This window comes from Pipistrellus kuhlii, unplaced genomic scaffold (genome assembly GCF_014108245.1).
Source record: "Pipistrellus kuhlii isolate mPipKuh1 unplaced genomic scaffold, mPipKuh1.p scaffold_m20_p_9, whole genome shotgun sequence".
NCBI classification, from domain to species: domain Eukaryota; kingdom Metazoa; phylum Chordata; class Mammalia; order Chiroptera; family Vespertilionidae; genus Pipistrellus; species Pipistrellus kuhlii.
In genome coordinates, this window is record NW_023425595.1 from 17,692,730 (window position 1) to 17,710,416 (window position 17,687).

General features: G+C 36.6%; 1 protein-coding gene across 1 annotated transcript in view; it reads right to left on the reverse strand.

Moving 5' to 3' along the window:
• LUZP2 (leucine zipper protein 2) overlaps positions 1-17,687 on the reverse strand; it is a 278,267-nt gene that overhangs the window by 184,860 nt on the left and 75,720 nt on the right.

Below are 17,687 nucleotides of genomic sequence, written 5' to 3' on the forward strand. Positions count from 1 at the left end.
CCATTGGGATTAAAAATATCCATGTCTTATCTATGTTTTAAAAGCGATTTTAAGGGGAAAAAAACTAACAGACCAGTTGCAGATATTATGCTAATTAGATACATTGGTCTCAGTAAGCTTGCCTTCTCCTGGAACCTGAAATTTATAGGAATGTCAGATATAAGGAAGGCACTTGTTAAATGTTCTTGTTCTTCTTGTTCTTGATCTTCTTGTTCTTCTTGTTCTTAGGGAGTCGTGTTCGGGGGATGCGGGGGGCGGGAGGGCTTGGGATTGGGAGAGGAGAAGGAGGTGCGGATGTCTGAGGCTTCAGCTTAGGCGGAGGATGGATGATGATTGGATGAGAGGTATTCGGAGTCTTCGGCTTAGGCGCACGTGACACTCCTAAGCCTACCTCCTCTCCTCCTCACTTCTCCTCCTCCTCCTCCTCCTCCTCTCCTTCTTTTCTTCTTTTTCTTCTTCTTCTTCTTCTTCTTCTTCTTCTTCTTCTCTCTCTCTCTCTCTCCCCTTCTCTCTCTCTCTCTCTCTCTCTCTCTCTCTCTCTCTCTCTCTCTCTCTCTCTCTCTCTCTCTCTCTCTCTCTCCATTCCTCTCATCCTCACTGGAATACATGCATATTGACTTTAGAGAGATGGGAAGAAGGGAGAAAACAAGAGAGAGAAAGAGGGAGAGAAACATCAATATAAGAGAAAAACATTGATCAGTTGCCTTCCCATATGGCACCCCAACTAAGTATCAAACCCAGTCAGGGATAGTAAACTCTCAACCTCTAGGTATATAGGACGATGCTCCAACCAACTGAGCCACAGTGGCCTGGGCTCAAATGTTCTTCCTGAGTAAAGGTTCCTCTGTTGCTATGACTTATTTTTAGTGCCTTGTGTACCCAAGAAGCCCCTGAAAATCTGCATTTTAAAGGAACATGTGTGACTATAGTCCTGCATGTTTAATACCATACAAGTATGCAAATAATTAATTTGGTAGGAAGTGGGCCTTTAAACAAGTGAGATAATTGGATAGCAGCATATTCAAGAAAAAATGTCTTCCTAATTGAAGGAAGGTGGAGATAGTTGACTATCTGACTGTAGCATTGTTTGTGGCCTCTCTGTTTGGAATCATATTTTCTTTATCTCTCAAACTCGCAAAGGCAGAAATAGATAGTCTGACAGTCAACTGAGAATGCAAATATTTTTTTAGTATTTTTTCCATTTTCATTAATGTATTATATGTGTACATATCTTACCATTGCTCCCCCACCCCATTCCCATACATGCCCTCACCCCCCAGTGTTTTGAGCCCATTGATTTTGCTATATGCATGTATACAAGTCCTTCGGTTGATCTCTTATCTCCCCCACCTCTCCTTAACCTTCGTGCTGTAATTTGACAATCTGTTTGATGCTTTACTACCTCTGTATCTATATTTTTGTTAATCAGTTTATAAAAAATTCTAAATGATATCACTCATTTGTGGATAATAAAGAATCTTATAAACTGAGAATGCAAATAATTATCGGAAACAATGCCAGCATAACTAATATTATACATAAACAGGATTGAAATTTAGAAGTAAAAATTTAAACTAGAGTTAGGCAAATAAAACAATACAGTCAAGGAAAGATAGCAAACTGAGTATAACAATTAGGAATTTTTATTAAATAGTTACTACTTTGAATCATCTGGCCAGTGAAAATAATTATGCTGTACTATATTTCTTCAATTATTTTCTATCTTTTTTTTCTATGCTTTTTCAGCAACTATGGATTTTACTTATGTGGTCTTATTTGCACTTGATTCTGGCAAGATTTCACTGAAGTGAAAACAAAAAATAAACAAAATGAGGGACCCAAACCAAACTAAGAACAACAAAATAAAAAATAAAAACAAAAATTATGTGCTAATATAGTTAAGAAATCTACCTGCCTTCCTCTGTGATTTAGTTTTGGGGAATCTAGTACTTGTGGGCTTGGCTGATTTGACCTCTGACATCAATGTAGTGTTAGATTTTTCTCTTCCTGCTTGAGTCCTCCATTTGATGGCTCTTTCATTTGCTTTGTGATCTGTATATAGGGTAAAACTGAGCATAAAACAAATGATCCTCTGCAAATCACCATATCATTTTGGCCATCCTTGTGATTTGGGTGACTGGGCAAAAGCAGGAAGGACTGGAAAAGGGGAGAGCATGTATAGCATTTTATGTGATGCAGCATGAACAGGAGGAGGAGAGCAGATGAGAACTTACCCTTCATTGAACAATTGTAAACAGCATCTGAGTGGGCTGTGCTGAAGTTCCAGGGAAACCAGGCTGTGAAGGATTAACTCTCATGCTGTTCTTACACTTCTTATCTGAAAGTTGCACTTGGTGGTGTGTCAGCAGGCATAGCTGCCAGCAATTGACAATACAGAAACACAAGAAAGAGCCAAAAATTCCTTCCATCCAAACAAGACAATGGGAGCATTGGCTGGAAATTATAAAGTCTAGGGTTTTGCACATTTTCAAATAAAAACAGCAGGAGGTGGAATTATTTCTCTTGTAATACTCAGTCCATGGATGGGAGTTACTGAATCTACTGAAGTGATTACTAATCATGGAGGGGAAATGTGGAAATTGTCTGAATACTGAAAAATAATAGTACTTTGAAGAGGAAATATAATGCGTTCTATGTTGTCCTGTAGTTTAGGCTGACCTGGTAGCAGTTGTATAAATGGAGAACAATTACAGTGCTTCTGTAGTAAAAATATTCTATTAGTTGCAATTATACCAAAGTGAAATGTAAAACTTCATAGAACATAGAACTTTCTAGCACTGCAAATCATTCAACAGAAAGTCCAAAAAGTGTGTTGTACAGAATATCCCATATTTGATACATTGCTGCCAAAAATCAGTGTTTAAAATGTGGGTCAAATGAAGATTAACAATAACACAACTAATCCAATTGCTCCCATTTGCCTTACAAAGCAAGTGTCCAGGGGTTGTTCAGGAATCATTTGACCCACCTTGTTATTGACTATTTACTAATTCTTAAAGTCAATGAACAAATCTGATATAATTGGCATGAAGTGGGAAGCTTTGGAGTGGGGGGCAATTGCACTCTACAATCGCAAGAAAATTTCACTTCCCTCATAGTAGTTACCTGAGGCAAAAATCTTTGTTTTGTGGTCCAGTGGCAATAACTAGTTCCTAGTTCTGGTTCTACTAATACTTCCTGTACCTCTGGAGCAATTATTATTCTTTCTGTAGTGATAGCCAGCCATGAAGTTATCCTGGTTTTAGTTTTAAAGTATTTCTGAATTCACCATACCTTTATTCTCTTTTCAATCTAAATTTTCAATACCAATAATTTATGCTATCATCACATTTTGTCCAAGCTGTAGCCATTCAGAATTCTCTCTATATCTCCACTGTGCAAGTGAGATATTTATATGCAAATATGAGCATATTATCCTTTCCAATAATATTATTTAATGATTCCCAACTTTTCACAAAAGTGGTTTCCAAATGTTTCTAAATGTGGATCTGTATATTCAGATAAAATTGGATATGAGTTGTTTCAGTGAATTGGAGGAAGATTTGAGTAAGTGAAGCACAGGGAGTTTTTTAAGGGTAATAAAACTATTCTGAATGATAATGGAACTTTAATTATGGACAAATAATACTGTAGTAGGCAGTTGGACAGGCGTGAGAAGAGTAGGAATGATAGGTGAGGTACAGAAGGTCATCCAAGGCAGAAAGATCCAGGTGTCTTGAGACAAATTATAGTGCGGGACCTTGCTCTCAGATTGACCTGTCCTCCCTTAGCATTATCTCTGGTCCTGTAGTTTAGACCCCCTCTTAACCTTCCCTCCCTTGGCATGTGGTAGATTTTTTAGAGGAGGAGTAAAGGGGCTGAAGAATAGCCTCATAAGACTCCCATACAAGCCCCTGCATGACCACTCCCTTCCCCTTCGGCATTGATCCTTCAGGACATTGAGGTTCTGATATAAATCAAATAATCTTAGGAACAAAAACTAGGGTCTACTGACTGCAGAGACAGAATTTTAGTCAAACTACAGATAACATCTGGCCCTCAGTTATGTGCGAGCTTTAAGCCCAGAAAAGCAGCAAGGCCAAGTAGGATGAACCCATGGTTGACAGCAGAATCAGATGCAATGACTAATAATCCCCTCCTCTAATGCCAACCAACTAGTAGAGACCATAAATCTGAAAAGACACACCTGGAAATCTGGTGAACATTCTATTGAGATTCTCCCCTGAGACCTCCAGATAAAAATCATCAAAAATGGACCAGCAAACTCTCTCTCTCTTGAGCATGCCCATGCCTTCCCCACCCCATCCTTTCCTTAGGGCGCTCTCTCTCTCTCTCTCTCTCTCTCTCTCTCTCTCTCTCTCTCTCTCTCTCTCTCTCTCTCTCTCTTTCTCTCTCTCTCCCTCTACCCTTCCACTTTTCTCCTTCTTGTTCCCCGAAATTGTGTTCTTTCTGCCTTTATCTCCTACGCTTCAAAGGTCTTTTTTGTGCCTCTGTAACTTGTTTCCTGAGCCCACACAGCCAAACTGGCTCACTTCTTCTATCTCTGTGACTTTCTAAATAAACTTTTTGCTTGTATTTGAGTCTTGCCTCTGAATTTTTTCTTACCCAAAACTCAAGTATCAAAGTTGCTGAACCAAGGGTCTAAAATTCTGCCATCCTCAAACTGCTTTTTTTTTTTTTTTTTAAGATGTTTCCTAAGGCAAAAAAAAAAAAAAAAAAAAAAAAAAAAGACTCAAAAACAAAACAAAACAAAACAAAACAAAACAAAACAAAAAACACTTGGCCATCCCTACTTTTCCAGCAATGACATTAATAAACAGCAGAAACTGTATCACTTATTTTTTTTTAATAAAGTCACCCCAAATTTAAAAAGTAAAATCACCTGTTAAGTCTATGTTATTTCAATATCCTTAATAATTGTGGTAAGGTAGTAACCCTGCAAGTATAAATTTTGCAATTTAGTTCAATTAGATTGGTAAAATTATCAGTATCTTCTGCCATTTGAGAAATCATGTTATATTAGAAAACCACTTAAGTAATGGCTTTTCTATATCAGGAAAAAATAGTGATTTTTTTGGTCTCATAAAAGTTCATACTACCACTTTTTTTAAAAAGAGCAATGCACTTCAGTACAAAAAGACATTCTGTAAATTGTGTTGCATTTTATTAGATATAAATTTAGAAAATCATTAATTTGAAAATAATAAAATTTATTATTTTTTATATTATTATCTGACATTTTTATTAGTGGCAATTTCCTAACTACTAATGCTTATCTATACAACACCTATTTTTGCTTAAGCATATTTCAATAATACCTTTAGTAAGACCTGAAACTCTTAAAATTTTCTGACATTGTTTTTACCCCATTGATTCAAATAGCACTATATTTCACACAATTAAATTTTAGCACTAAAATTTATCTAAATAAACATAAATATTTTACCTTTTGGATATATGTTATGTTTTTATGGATAGATATAAATCACCTAAACTATTTACCAGATATATTTCAAACAATCTCAATGTTCCAACCCACTCATCAGATATTTTAGTTAAATAATTTAACCCAATTAAAATTATGATCATTGTCACCCTCTCATGAGAGAGGTCCTTATATAAAATAATAACTTTACTAAACCAGCCACCCATCTCCCTATCTCCCATGCTCCATAATATTGTGTAACTTTTCCCTCAGTTTGATTAAACTTCCCGTAGGACTCTGCTGTCTCCAAACCTCTGACCTCCCTTTTCCCTGAGCATTTATTTAAAAAAAAACACCTTCTGTTGTAAGTTACTTCTCAGCTTTTTGAAATGTAAATCTTCTATGATTTAGAAAATTATTTCCCAGGGATCTGGGATTCATCTCTCTAAAGTGAAATCATCAAAGGAGATAGCACACCAAGGCCTGCCCTCTAGTATCTGTGAGGATAGGAGCCTACTTGAAATAAGCAGCAATTAGAAAAACAATGTATAATTCTTTCATAGGACACTTAGCATAATGTCTTAGGAAAAAACAAAGGTATTCCCTTAAATAAAGGATTCACAGATCCCCAACTGAATTATTCCTCTCCCTACTTGCATTTGGTTGCAGAAGAAATGACACAAAGGTAATAATGGGCAGAAGAAGACAAAAAGGTTTTAGATATTTTAAAACCATTTTTGTTATTATGTAATTTTACTATAAATAGAAATGTAATCTATATAATTCATGCTTTAGGGAATTCATGTTGTTATATATATATATATATATATATATATATATATATATATATATTCAATTTTATACATGTTTTATTGCCAATTTAAAGGAAAGTAGTTATCTGATTCCACGTTGTATAACTTAATACACTACATATTAGGGCTATGTTTTGAGAAATACTGTTTTCATACATAAAATTTTGTTTTGCAGTTGGTTAATTAAATAAGTTGTTTTTATAGTTCTCTTATGTTGTAACTCTTCATTCATCCTCTACAGTTTTTGTTTTCTGGATTTTTTTATGGTTATTAAACTACAAGATTATATGATATTAATCAAATGTCAATCTTTTTTAGCCATTAACCAATGATTTTTACTGGGGTGGCTAAGTAACTGAAATGGAAACTTGGCCTTGCAGAAAATTATTTTTAAAATTTGAATGACATAACTTATGTATCTTTTAAAAAAATATGTATTTGATTGATTTTTTAGAGAGAGGAAGCAAGAGGGATAGAGAGTTAGAAACATAGATGAAAGAGAAACACTGATCAGCTGCCTCCTCCACACCTCCCCCTGGGGATATGCTCACAACCAAGGCATGCCCTTGACCACAATGGAACCTGGGACCTTTCAGTCTGCAGGCCTATGCTCTATCCACTGAGCCAAACTGGTTAGGGCACCTTATGTATCTTTTGCTAAGAATAAAGTGACACCTAAAGTCAACCTTAATATATTTGGGCTTGGTTTGAGGTGACCTATATATCCTAGTTTAAATGTTTGAAAGCATTTTGGGAGCCCTAATTTGTTGTTTTTGGATAGAATGTTTTTATGTATCCTATACTCCTGAATGCCTTTCAATGTGAGTACAAGGCAAGTATAAATGCATTTGCAAAGATGTCACATACACATTAAGGTAATTTTACATGTGGCTAGCATGAAGGACACAAGACAGTCGCTAGGGCTGAGAAAGGCATTTCATGTAAAAACAACATAAAGCTTTACTCCTATTTGCTCAGGTTTCCTTCTGGACCCCATAATTCTATCTTTCCTTTTCAAACAAAAATTCAGCAATATTTTACTCCTTTAATATTCATGGGTGTAGTCCATGTCATTCTTAAAATATAACACTTTATTGAGGGAATTTAAAACTGTTTTCTCAAACAAGTTGGATGAGTCCTAATATCCCCACAATCCCTTGAAAGGTAAATATATCTGAGTACCCCAGGCTATCTATATTCTACATGACATTTTGCGTTTCCTTACATGCTAGAGAGTTTCAGTCTCCTTTTATGGTGAAGGTTAGAGGATTGAAAATGTTTACTTTCTCCACACAAGCTCGGCAAGATTTGTGAGACATTGGAGTATCCCTGCTTTTGACAAATGGAGGTTGCTTGTTGAGATAACATCAGAATTGCCTGGATGAGTAGATAGGGATTTTGTTCAAGTGCTGATTGTTAGAGACCAGAGATTCATACAAGGGCGATTCCGTGATTCCTACACAAGAATCCCAGAGAGTCAAAAACCATTCTTGTCCTGCCAATGCTGATAGAACCTCAGTTATAATGGCTTGGGGGAGGCTAGTTAAACATCAATTGTATTTTCTTTTATATGCAAACTCTATGACTTTCAAATATTTTATTTTTCTAGAATACATTTATCCCAGATTTATTTTAAACTATTTGTGTGAAAAAATATTTATTGGATCAGAAAATGGGAAGCTCTTTCACAGCACTATTAAATGCCTAATCTTTCTAATGATTATTAAATGTCTGAATATATAAGTGATTCTTATATTTTGATTTTACATTATAGCCTCTTGATGTCTATAAGAGTTCTCTTATTGAATTGCTTGGCTGATTTACTTGTATCTTTCCACTCAACCAAAAGTAACCATTTATTCTTTACGCTAGTGAAATAACTAAAAGATCAAAGTATTCCAAAGTCTACTTAATTCAGGCTGTGTGATTCAAGCATGCTTTGGGAATCCCCCTTACCCTGCCCGCAACAGTAATAATAGTGATTATACACTGCATCCAATCTAAAACGTGGAAGCTTTGTTTTCCTCCAAAATGAGTTTTTAGTGTTGAAATAAAGTAAAACTTTCACTGGTATGTTTAAGATATAGAGCATGGAACTTGTGATTTTAATATTCATGGAAAAGAAAATAATGTAGATCTCTTATGTAGATCTCTAAATAAATTCTTGCCTTGGGAAATTAGTAAAAATTAAGATAACTGAATATCCCTCAAAGCAGGGATTGAAATATTTGGTTTTTTAAAGTAACTATTTTAGGCTTTAGGAGCCATTTGATCTCTGACACAACTACTCAATTCAGCAAGCAATTAACCAGAGACAATATGTAAACAAATGTTGCTCTATCCCGATCCAATTTTATATACAGAAATAAGCAGGGCAGGTTTGGCCTATGGGCTGGAGTATGCAGATCTTTACCATAAAGAAACCTAGAACATATCCTTCCATGTGACACATAAAATCACATGGTTCTTCTTGTGGCTTTTTGTCACATACCATCTCAGATTTGATTTTTTTTTCCATGATAAAGTGAGCTAGACACTTAATTTCATGATTCCTATCAATTAATTTAATGGTTATTAGAGTGCAGGAATAAGATGCCATTTTCTCTCTGTTGATTTTAACAGTCATTTTGGTATGGACTAGCCTTCATCATTATGTTAGCCTGTAGAGAACAGTCTTTTCTTTCTCAGTAATTGGCTAAAGTTCAGCAAAGGTTAGATGGATATTATCAAACCGGCTGTGTCATTTACAAAGTCTGTGTGATTCATTGATTGCACTCTCCACATTAACCTTATAACTGTTTGAAAGGTTCTCTTCTCACTGATGAAAGTCTACCAAGAGCTAAGGCAATGGGAACTATTGATGGAATGTCTAAAAGGGGGGAAATGCAATTATAATTCATTGTGCAATTTCACTTGGGAATGTATTTTAAGACTGCACAGTTGAGAAGTAGTTTAACTTGTTTTCTCCTGTAAGTCAATGTCTTAAATCTTGCTGATCGCTGGAGGATGCTTGAATTTATTTGCATATTATAGGATGAAAATAAATTTAGAGAATGTAGGCTCTTCTCTGATACTTCTGTGAAATCTTAATCTCCTACATCTCATCTTTACCGTCAGCATTCCTGGCTCCTTCTTTCTCATCATTCCCTTTCCTCATTAATCTTACTCCTCTTCTCCTGTTCCTTGATATATTTATTTTTGCCACAATCTATTAGTATGCACACATGCGCACACACACACACACATGCGTGCATATATATATCACTTAAATATAGCCTATAATAGTAATACTACCATTTATTAAAAATTGTGTACCAGATTCTGTATAAAACACTTTATTATATCTGGGGAGCCGAGAAATGAAGCAAACCACCCATGACTATGCAGCTGATGATGACATAATTAGGATTAGAGAGCAGGTCTGCCTTTGCTATTCCATGGTCCACACTTTTTTTTAACTATACATTACCACCTCTATAACTTATAGACCCATATGACCCAAACCTTTAATAAAACAGTGCTATGATCACTAGCTCTCTTCTCTCCTTGTCTTGACAGAAACCATTCCTGGAAAGCTCAATCCTTAAAATTTGTCACTTTATATGTGATTTATTCATTTAATTTCAATTTAACAGGCTCTTGAAAATAAAAGACATTAAAATATCTTCAACTTTCTCTCTTTGGCCAGGAGTTTTACTCCATTGTATTGTTATCATTGATTTACTTCTCAGGTTCTGCCTTTAAAATATGAATCTTTAAGAAGAAAGAAAATTACTATTTTTATTCCCAGTATTGCATACTCTATTGAATATTACTCACGTTGGTTTAACAAATAAATGAATAAGTGAACACACTATGAATGAATATTGACCAGGTTATAAAATCTGAGATCCTGACATTGAGATCAGTATTGGACTTACACTACTTGATAAGGCTATAATATTAATTTTACTTGTAAGTCTCAGTTTTCCTCTCTGTAGATTAGAAATAACTTGCAGCATGCTAGTATTTTTACAATTACATATATTTAAAACATATTTATAAGATGAAATCAAAGCATGATTATGAACATACTATCTTCTATATATATAAAAGCCCAGCAACTTTTATGGCAGAACGACCTGAACCACCAGAACAACCAGTTACTATGACACGCACTGACCACTGGGGGCAGACACTCAATGCAGGTGCTGTCCCCTGGTGGTCACTGAGTTCCCACAAGGGAAACGATGTTCAGCCAGAAGTGGGGCTCATAGCTGATGAGCACAGCGGTGGTGGTGGGAGCTTCTCCTCCAAGGCAATGCTAAAGAGTGGCAAGCTAAGCAGTAAGGAGTGAGCAGGTGGGCAGTAAGGAGCAGCCAGCCAAATGGCAAGGAGTGAGCAGGCAGGCAGTTAGGAGCAAGGGGTCCCAGATTGTGAGAGGGTTCAGGCCGCTGGGCTGAGGGATCCCCCCTACACTCCTCCACCCTGTGCATGAATTTCATGCACCAGGCCTCTATTATAAACTACAAATATTTACAAAATGTTAGTAATTAACATTAGACATGTTTTTTTCTTCCAATGCATTATATAGAGGCAATGACATATTGCAAAATTGAAAATAACAAATATCCAACAATTAATTATTGAACACTTAGCAAAAGACTTGAGTCACCCTCCTGTGTATCCTTATAACACCATCCACATATCCCTCTATAGAATACATCCTCCTACATATACTGACTGAGTTACTTATGTCTCTCCCTCTAAATTTTATTTTCTTTCGAGTAGGAACTATCCTCTCAAGAGCCTTTTACATAATGTCAGGAATGAATGTGGAAGTAATTCATTGTACTGAAATTTAACTTATGACAGGTCCTTTGCTAGACTCTTGAAAGTTTATCTTGGTTAATTGCTGTTTTTAAAGGAAAAGAGACTTGAGATTAAGAAAAAGACACTAACCTTCTAAAGGTTAGTGGCATAGCAATAGGGGCAGGGTCATCTCACCAGCATCCTGCATCCCCTCCCCCCATCTATCTCCACCCCAGATCACCCCCCAACCAATCAGAGGCAAGGCCAGTTGGCCAACTGCCTGTGCCCCTTCACCCCAGTGGGCCCTACCCCTGATGGGCCTCTACTACCCCAATTGGCCCACAGGCCCTCCTTCTAGACAGCTATACCCCTCATCAATGCCCCCATACCAATCAGGAATAGGGCTGGCCAGCAACCTTCCACAGCCCTTCCCCTGGCCACTGACCTCGACTCAACCCCCCACCCCAATTGGGGGTGGGATGGCTGTCCCACCACCCACAGACCCTCCCTATAACCAGACCCACTCCAATCAGGGGTAGGGTCCACTGGCCAATCACCCGTGGTCCCTCCGCCCAGCTGGCCAACTCTGATCAGGCCCCAATCAGAGTGAGCTGGCTGGCCAACCTCCCACCATCTCTTCCTTACTGGCCCACCTCTGATCTGCCCTGATTAGTGCTAGACCCCAGCTGTGCAAGAATTCATTAAGCTTAGCAGAAATAAAACTGAACCACACTAACCTCTGACTCATGCCAATAAAATTCTTGTGAGCATCCTAACCTGCTTCACCAGTCTATAATGAAGTAGCCCAAACCCTGAAACACAGTGGTATCAGTGAGGAATTTCATTCCTAGGGGGCATTTCATCCCAAAGTGTTAATGAAGACTTGTGGGGATTCTGGACTTACACCTCCCACTCCAGACAGTAATGAGATACTTCTCCCACTCCCACCTGTGGTCCTGTCACCTGTGGCCTCATAGAGAGTCAAGACTTTCACTTCTGTCAGAGCAGGCTGCATAGATAGTAGAAACCCCCACATCTGTCCAGGGGTAATGAGAAGTCCCCCTCTCCCATGAGGCACCTAAAGGTCTAGAGGGAAACTAGTGCTGCCACCATTACCTGACAATAACAAGATATTGTCTTCTAACCTTGTCAGAATGGTGTAACAGGAAGCCAGCTAAAGCAAATAAATCCAGAGTCTATAATATCTCCAAAATCCAATTTTCAATAAAAAAACTATACTTATAGCAAGAAATATGAAAATCTCAAATTGAATAAGAAACAATAAAAACCAACATTGAGATAGCAGAGTTGTTAGAATTATCTGACAGTAAGTTTGAGAAGGCATCAATAAAATGCTCCATGAGTAATTATGAAGATACTTGAAACAAATTATAACATAAAAAACTTCAGTAAATAAATAGAAAATAAAGATATATATATATATATATATGTATATATGTATATATATATACATATATATATATATGTATATATATATATATATATTCTAAAATGCAAGAACCTAAATAAAAAATGCAATGGATGAGCTCAAATAGAGAATACAGGGAAAAATAGAGAAGAGGGGGGGAAATAAAACCAGCAAGCATAAAGACAGAATGAAAGAAATTACCAAATCTTAAAAAAAATTTTTAAAATAAAAACATAGAAAATAGACTACAAATATTATCAGAGCATCATAAATCTTTTCTTCTTATTGTTGGTGTTTTTGTTATCCTCACCCAAGGATATTTTTCCCATTAATTTTGAGAGAGAGTGGAAGGGAAGGGAGAAAGAGAGAAGAGAAAGAGATAGAAAGAGAAACATCTATGTGAGAGAGACACATCAATTGGTTACTTCCAGACCATGGCTGGAGATCAAACCTGCAACTCAGGTCTTGACCAGAAATCAAACCAACCACCCTTTGGTGCACAGGGTGATTCACTATCAACATAGCCACATTGGCCAGCACTGTATCTTTAAAATTATGATAAAACATCTAGTATCTCTACCTCAACAATTGACAGAAATACTACACAGAAAATCTAAAAAGTTGTAGAAGAACTCAACACCATTAACCAACAGTGTCTAATCAACATTTATGCAGAACTCTACAAAACAATACCAGAATACTCATTCTTTTCAGGTACTCATGGACCTTTACTAAGTTATATCATATTGTTTGCCATAAAAAAAGCCTCAACCATTTTAAAAGACTAGAAATCATGCACAGTGTGTTCTTGGATCGCAGGAAAATAAAACAAAATGAATAAGGGAAACAATACAGGTTAATGTCTCAACACTTAGACACTAAACAATGCACATGTGAATAACATAAAATTATAAAATATATTTATTTGAATAAAAATAAAATTACAAATATTACAGCTAAGGCAGGGATGAGAGGAAATTTTAGAGCATTAAATGCTTACATGAAAACAGAGAAAAAGTATCAAATTAACAATCAAATGTGCTATAAAAAGATTCTAGAGAAAAAACAGCAAAATAAACTCAAATCAAGAAGAAGGAAGGAAATAGTAATAAGAGTAGACTCAGTAAAATTAACAAAATCCATCATTGAAGCCAAAAACTGGTTCTGTAAAGTAATCTATAAAAGTGACAAACCTACTGTAAGACTGGAGAGAAAGAGAGAGAATATAAGTTAACAGTTTGAAACTGAAATTAGAAATGTCACACCAACCCCACAGTTATCAAAATAGAATACTACTAACTCCACGAACATAATGTGACAAGTTAGATGAACTGGACTTACTCCTTGAAAAGTAAAAACTAACACACCTCATTTAGTACAAAATAAATCATTTGAAGAGCTCTACAGCAAAGACATCAGTTATTTATAATTCATAATTTTAAAACTTGAAAAAATAAATCCTCAGTTCCAGGTGTCACTAGAGAATTCTACCATATGTTTAAAGAACTAACACTAATTCTATATACACTGAGTGTCCAGATTATTATGATCACGTAAGTACTTTGTTGGGCCACCTTCTGCTTTCAATACTGTGGCAATTCTTCTTGGCCATTGTCTCCACGAGATGTTGAAAGGTGATGTGAGGAATCAGATACCATGCCTGATGAATAGCACTGTCCAGTTCTGTGAGATTTGATGTTTGTGGAATGAGCTGCCTGGTGGACTTTTTAACTTCATCCCACAAATGCACAATTGGATTGAGATCTGGTGATTGTGGAGGCCACCTAAGTAAGGCAAAGTCTCCCTCAGGTTCTTGAAACCACTCCTGCACAATATGAGCACTTTGGCATGGCGTATTGTCTTGTTGGAAGACTCATACACCATCAACATGATAGGATGAACTTGATCAGCAACAATACTTAGGTATGTTGTGCTATTCAGACATTGTTCCACATGAATTGAAGGACCAAAATCATGCCAGGAAAACATGCCCCAAACCATAACACTGCCCCCACCAGCTTAAAGGGTGGTGCTCATGTATGTGGGGTGCATGCTTTTATGCTGTTTCCACCAAATTCTCACTCTGCTATCTGCGTGATGCAATTGAAAACGTGATTCATCAGATCACATGACTTTTTTCCAATGCTCAACTGTCTAATCCTTGTGTTTCTGGGCGAATTGGATATGTTTTATCTTGGTAACTGCAGACAGTAAAGGTGTTCCTTTGGCTTCCATATCCCATACAATGTAGTGTACAGCTAATTTGCCTACAAATGTCAGGTGGTCATAATAATCGGGCCACTCAGCATGTAGTTACAGAAAATAGAGAAGAGTACACTTTTCAATTCATTTTCTGAAGTTTGTATTACCCTTAGTACGAAAAACAAATTAAGAAAACACACACCCCCCAAAAAAAAGGAAAGAAAAACTACTGATCTATATCTCTCATGAATATAAACCAAACATTTTTAGCAAATTATTAACAAACTAGAGGCCCAGTGCACAAAATTTGTGCATGGGGGGGTTGTGCACGGGAGGGGGTGTCCCCTCAGTTCAGCCTGCACACTCTCCAATCCAGGACCCCTTGGGGGATGTCCGACTGCTAGTTTAGGCCACTAACTCTCCCCTCTGCCCCCCCGCCAACCTGATCACCCCTAACCTCCTCTGCCTGCTGGCCTGGTCACCCCTAACTGTCCTCCCCTGCCAGCATGGTCACCCCTCATTGCTCCACTCTGACAGTCTGGTTGCTCCTCACTGCCCCCCTCTGCCAGCCTAGTTACTCCTCACTACCCCACTCCTTCCAGCCTGGTCGCCCCTGACTCCCCTCTGCCAGCCTTGTTGCTCCTAACTGCCTCTCTCCCCGCCCCCCCCCCATGCCAGCATGGTTGCCCCTCACTGCCCCCCTCTGCAGGCCTGGTCACCCCACTCAGCCTGCTGTTTGTTATGTGAGGGTGTCCTGATCAATTCGCATATCACCCTTTTATTAGTATAGATAGAATTCAACAATATATAAAAGGAATTCCATACTATTATAAAATGGTGTTAATTGCTTAGATGCAAGGCTGGTTAAACATTGAAGATTAGTGATTGTGCCCTTCCTGGTGTTGTTGATTGCAGTTTGAGTCATGGTCAAAGACACATATCTAGTTGCATGTTTGCTCCCTGATCTGGTCAGAGTGCATGCAGGAATCAACCAATTTATATCGCTCTCACACATTAATGGTTTTTCTCTCCCTCTCTCTCCTCCTTCCCTTTCTCTCTCTCTAAGAAAAATAAAAGAAAATTAGTAATTGTAATCCAATATATTAGCAAACTGACGAATATCACATGATCATACCAATTTATGCAGAAAAAAATCAATTTCAATTCTTGGTAAAACTCTCAGAGATCTATAAATAGAGGAGAGTCTCCTCATGATGATAATAAATAGCTATTTAAGAAAAAAAACCTACAACTATTACTATAATTAATGATTGGAGACTAATTCTTTCTTGCTAAGATTGGAAACAATGCACATATATCCATTCTCACCACTCTTATTTAACATAGTACTGAATGTCCTAGCCAGTGCAATAAGACAGGAAAAGGAAATAAAATACATATAGATAGAGAGAAATCAAATTATCTTTATATCTAGATAACATAATTGTCTATGTAAAAAAAAATTCCAAGGAATAAAAAAACAAAACAAGCATAGTTCTAGAACTAATAAGTAAATTCAATAGGCTACAGTATAAAATACAGCTATACAAAAAATTAATTACATTTCAATGTGCCAGCAGTGAACATATTACACTAAATCATTGTAATACCCCTGGTGTTTGTTTATTCATACAAAGTAATCATTGTAATATCATTTACAAATGGAAAAATAAATACTTAGGTGCAAATTTAACAAAGAATGTACAGGACTTTTATGCTTAAATTTTAAAAATTCTAATGAAAAACAGTATTATCTAAATAAATGAAAATATGTTTTTTTTCTGGATTTAAAGACAACACAATAGATAATTAACTTAAATATAAAATGTGAAAAATATTGGGAAAAGCAAAAAACATTGGGAAAACATTGGGGAAAACATCCTGGATCTAGAAAGAGGCAAAGATTTTACACAAAAACTATGATGTATTGCTGAAACTGGTTTGGCTTAGTGGATAGAGCATCGGCCTATGGACTGAAAGGTCTCAGGTTCAATTCCAGTCTAGGACATGTACCTTGTTTGTGGGCACACCCCCAGTAGGAGGTGTGCAGGAGGCAGCTGATGGATGTTTCTGACTTTCTATCCTTCTCCCATCCTCTATGTAAAAAATGATGTATAAAAGAAAATAACTGATAAGTTCTGTTTCACAAATGTTAAAAATTTACCTTTATATGTGAATGTACTCCAAACTACTGAAATGTGTACTTCAAAAGGGTGAGTTTTATGGTGAATGAACTCAACTCAATAGAGTTATTAAAAATAATTTTACCTATGTGTAAAATCCATTAAGAGGGTGAAAAGCCAAGTCATAGACTGGGAGAAAATATTTGAAATCATGCAAACCACAAAAAATTAGCATCTGTAATAGGGAAAGAATTCTCAAAAACTCCACAATAAAAACAAATGAAACAAACAATAACATCAATCTAACTAGAAAATTCACAGAAAACCTAAAGAGATGTTTCACCAATGAGGATATACAGATGGCATTTAAACACATGAAAAGCACAACAACTGTTCCACATAATTGGTCATTAAGGAAATACAAATTAAAAGCATGATGATATCTCACTCAAGCAAAATGAAATAAACTGAGCCACTTCAAATGGAGTCAGAGCTGCATCCCAGAGGAAAGGCGACTCATGCCTTGCTCCTCAAACCTTTGGAATGATTGAACTGGGCTAATAACCTTGGATAGGGCCAAGCCAACACTGTCTTACAAATACTCTAAAGCTAACAGGAAAGCAGACATTCTGACCAGGAAGACTGAAAACTAAAGCCATTATTTAGAATTAAAGCGCCACCATGCATAGCTAAAAAATAATTTAGCTGATTAGCACCAATAGAAATCCCTTCCTTCTTTTCAGGTAATCATTTCCCTTCCCTTTCTCATAAAAACCCCATTATCTTGATATTACCATCAGTGCTTACCAAATTACTATTTTGGGGATCTCATATACAATAAATGTTTGTTGCCTCTCACTTTGTTTTTGGGGTTTGTGTGTGTG